Below are 4,688 nucleotides of genomic sequence, written 5' to 3' on the forward strand. Positions count from 1 at the left end.
AAATTATTATCCTTCCTGCTTGTGGTGTTTCATAAGACAAGTTTCTTACACAATTGAACTCCGCTTTTGTGTAAAGTCTATTTGGAAAACAAGAAGTTAATGTATAATTGTAAGTTTCATTCACTGGAATACAAGGCTCTAGTAACAAAATACTAGCTAAGAGAAAATGCTACATAGCTCCTGAACTGTTTGTAGTTTTCTGTGGGTGTGACCTTAAACAGGGCAGTTTGCAACTCTTTCTGGTAATATAACAGTGTGGTTGTATAATTCATATAATATGTTATGGTTAGCTATAGCAATATACGCATAGACCTGTTTACTCCATACAACTGATGCTAGTCATGCTACTTTCCAGTTTAGGCTTGAACTGCACAACGGTTAAATTTTCACTTAAAATTTTTTATGCAAAGAATGAAGAGGAAGTTTGCATGCGCAACCTGAAGAAAGTATATGGTTTCATCACTACTAATGCCAACTACATGGTTTTCTTGATTGACATACTGGTATTTTGTCACACATGCATGTACAGCTGCTAAAATTTGACACTAATTAAAGTTTTTTCTAAATGCTCATTAAGTTTCATAGTCAAGTGCTGCATATCCAAGAGGTGTCAGATGATGGTAACTTCATCCTTTCCCAACCAGGTTCACTGATCTCTGATCACGTTATGTGCCAGTTTTTGATGGCTGCTAGCTGATTGCTACTTTAAAACTATAACGTACGGGCACAAGCATGATTTCTTATTTTGCCAGTTTCTACATCATCATCATAATATAAACTGATGATTTATGGAAACTGAAATATGACAAAGTAATGGATATAACTTGTAACTCTAATTTATGCATATTTTCTTTATTTATCAATTTCATCATGTTACCTTTACCTCCATGTTTTACATCACATGCTCGTTTATATGAATCGTTTATCAGGTCTTATATATGACTTACATACTCTTTCTAATGCAGGCAGACATCAGGGTGTAAATGACTGTAAACTTAATGTGATAATTCAATCATCCGTTAGGTTTCTCTTTGTGTGCTTGCGTGTTACAGTTACTCATCCGCATTTGCTCATATCATTCCTTTGGAGAATGCTTTGGAACTTTGTTTTTCTTTATTTTTCTTATTGATAATGCCGGAAATTGTCTGTGCTACTCAAGAAACTTTCATTCTGGTGTCTTTGCTTTTCCATGAAATTGATTGTATCAAAGCATTCTACTTCTCAATCTCAAATTGTGTTTCTTATCAGTCTATTGCATATTCATGCGAAGGAGACAGAAATTCTTTTTAACGAGGGCTGGAACCCAGTCTAGCTGGGGGGTTTGGCCCTCACACCCATATTACATTAGTTGAAGATACAATGGAGGGGACTTGAGCCTTAATTAACTCCATGAAATTTACATGAATCGATTCTCTTAGAGATCGATGTAAAAGATAATTCTCTTAACTAAAATTCTAAGTTAATACCCAAAATCTGAATAAAAGGCATTCGAGTCTCCCACTTCCATGGTAGGTGGCGGCTCATAATTCACCAGATCTTCCATAAAAGACTTAGACCAGCTTTCACCATCAATAGCATCACCCCAGTTTCCCCCTAGGGGTTCAGCTCCCATTTGCTGCACCATATTTTCGTCCTGGCTAAAGCCAATGCCACCAGCTATTTCATTAGCCGAAAATGTTGGTACCTGTTGACATTGTTGCCCCAAGTCTTCCTCCCTTGGTTGAGGTTCAGGCTCAGCTACGAGTTGTTGCTGCCCACAACTCTCAAACTCTTGCATTGCATCCAATGGTTCTTCCTCTAGTGGTATTTGTCCTCCTGGCAAGAATTCTTCGTTGAACAATTGTTGTAGTTCAGCCTCATCCAACATTGGTGGTGTTTGCAGTCCCATATTCTCATCCATTTGGAAGCAAAGAGATTCACCTTCTAATGATGGGGGTACTGCTTCTTGTCCATATTCTAATGATGGTTCTGGCTGCAAGAATTCTTGGTCGCCCACCAAGAATCGTTCTTGTTCATCTTCCACTGATGGAAGAAGACGTTGTCGTTTCTCTTGCGGCGCCTCATTAACCGGTTCAGAATAGTTGTTGTCTCCATCATCATCCTTGACAGAGTCTTCGATCATCTCATCTTCTTCTTCTGCCTGCCTTTTCCTCTTCTTTTCGGGAAGTACATCATTTTTCCTAAGCAAACAAAGAACGTATTCATTCTTGTTTACTTTCTTGTTCTGGATCTGCGACTCATCAAGCACGTACTCGTACATGATCCAACGTCCATGATGGACAGAGCCCTCGTTCTTGTAGGTGTATGTCTTCTTGGAACCAAGAACAGTAGACGTTGGCTTCTGATTCTGATCGAGCAGAAATACCTTCCTTCCTCTGTTTTGGCCTTTCCACGTACCACCATTCCCAACGGTTCGACTTGCCCGTGAGCTTCTTGCAGTCTTCTTCTTCTTTTGGGTGAAGAAGTAAAGATCTTTGTTCCTCCTCAAGTCGTTGGCCTTTTCTCTTCCGAATCTTTCCCATATCTTCCAAGGATCTTCGTCACCGTAGAGATCCAACTCGCAGATGACGTCTTCGTTGCCTGGAACTTTCTTCCCGTTCACCTTAGGCTCAAGGTAGAAGATGAGTAGCTCATCTTCCATGGGGCAAAACCTCTGCCCTGGAAGAAGATCAGACTTCATGAATGAAAGAATTGATTGTTGTTGGTAAAAGAACTGTTTTGGGAAGGATTTTCTAGGGTTTGGGAAGAGTGCGGCTTGCGTCTTTTAGAAACAAACGATACTGACTAGGGCTTGGGAGGATGGATATATAGAAACTACTTGCGTACAAAGCAAGCAGAACCGGCTTCCTAGCTAGGTTATACATGCATGATTAAGTGGACGAATTAGATTTTTCTAGTTATAGATCGTGATTTTTACATTTCTTGATCATGAAGTAATTAATGAGATTTTTAAGGCTGAAAGCTCTCCTAGCCTTGTCAGGATCACTTGTACAGTTTTACTTCCTCTTGATATTATTTGGGTGAGGCTAGTAACAAACAAAACCTACAATGTACTCCCTTTAAGTACGTAGCTAGTTCATTTTATGACCAGAGTTTACCATAAGAAGTTAACCATTTCCATAGTATCACCAGCAATGTCTCCCCTTCCCTCTCTTTCTGTTTAGTCTCCCCTCTATCTATCACCTTATCGACAATGAAAGCAAGCTTGATCACTTAGGATCAAAATGTCATAGACACCTCTAAATAACTCGCACAATTGATCGAAGGGATATAATGGAATGCAGTTTCAACAAGATGTGAGTGACGAGAATCGCAAGCATGCTTGAGAAAGATATACATGTTGTTGATTGTGGTTAAGGAAAGAGAGAGGAAGAGAAAATCTGAGGGAGATTGTGATCTTCGTAGACAATGTACGTTGAGGAAATCCGGTGGCCGATCAGATCACTGCAGATGAATAAGTTAATGAAAAAATACAATCATTTCTTTGGAAAAATTGGATCACATCGATCTCCCCTAGATATATGTATAGTGCATTGCTGCTTCATATCTTAAGTAATTGGAGTCTTCATAGGGCTCTAACTCTCTAAACTTTGTTTGTCTAGACATTCAACCACCGGAATATGATTATAAGTTTTAGCTGTATCCTTTAACTTTCAGTCCAACTGTGGAGAGCGTATTCAGCGCACCCGTCCATCTCCGCCGTCTATTTGACGCGGACTTTTGACTTTTTCAAAATGGACGGCGGAGATGGACGGATGCGCTGTATAATTTTCAAGCAAACAGAGCAAAAGAACAAGACGTACGTGCATAGCTGTTTTACGTACATCAAACTCGCAACGTTTGCATGTATAAGTTGAGGTCATCATGCATACTCTCCATGACTGAGAAACTCTTCCTTATTTGCCTTAAAGAGACATCGATCATGTTTCGGAGCCCTATCTATACTAGGGATGGTAAAATCGATCAGTATCCGTTGTGCTTTTCCTTAGCGCGCGAAAAATGTTATTCATCATGTACTCTCATTCCAAACTACATACTTACTTCAGTTTGGAAACTCAAAATATATACTCCAACATACACGAGGACGTCTCTCAACAAGAGATATATATTGCACACAAACACCTCAGTTGATCGTAGCTGCCCCTTTTGTTTATACACCCGCCTATATATGGATTCGCTACATCACCTATTCATTATTAAGTGTAGCTTTTCTACTCAACTGTGGACTCAAACATTTCCTTCTCTTAATCCTTCTCATCTTCACGTACTCTTTTATTTCGTTTCCTAAGTATCTTCTTAATTTCCCACTCTATGGTATCTACCCCGTTTCTGGGTATATATATATATATAGTCTGCATCCAAAGAGGACGTCCGCACTTTAACTCCACCGGACGGCTCAGATGACGGCGCACCTCCACCCGAGCAGACTCCAACGGCATCCCCGACCACTTTCCCTTCCCGGCAAGATCAATTTGAAAGTCTGGATAGCAACCGCCACCCAAAACTTCACACAAGATCAATCTCGTCGGAAAACTGAAATTCGGTGGACTCGTAAGGGAGAGAAAGTGGTCGGGGACGCCGTTGGAGTCCGCTCGGGTGGAGGCGCGCCTTCGTCGGAGCCGGACGGTGGAGAACGGATGGACGTCCGCACTTTAAGGGCGTGCGGACGTCCTCTTTGGATCCTCTCC

Source organism: Fragaria vesca, linkage group LG3 (genome assembly GCF_000184155.1).
Source record: "Fragaria vesca subsp. vesca linkage group LG3, FraVesHawaii_1.0, whole genome shotgun sequence".
Classification (NCBI taxonomy): domain Eukaryota; kingdom Viridiplantae; phylum Streptophyta; class Magnoliopsida; order Rosales; family Rosaceae; genus Fragaria; species Fragaria vesca.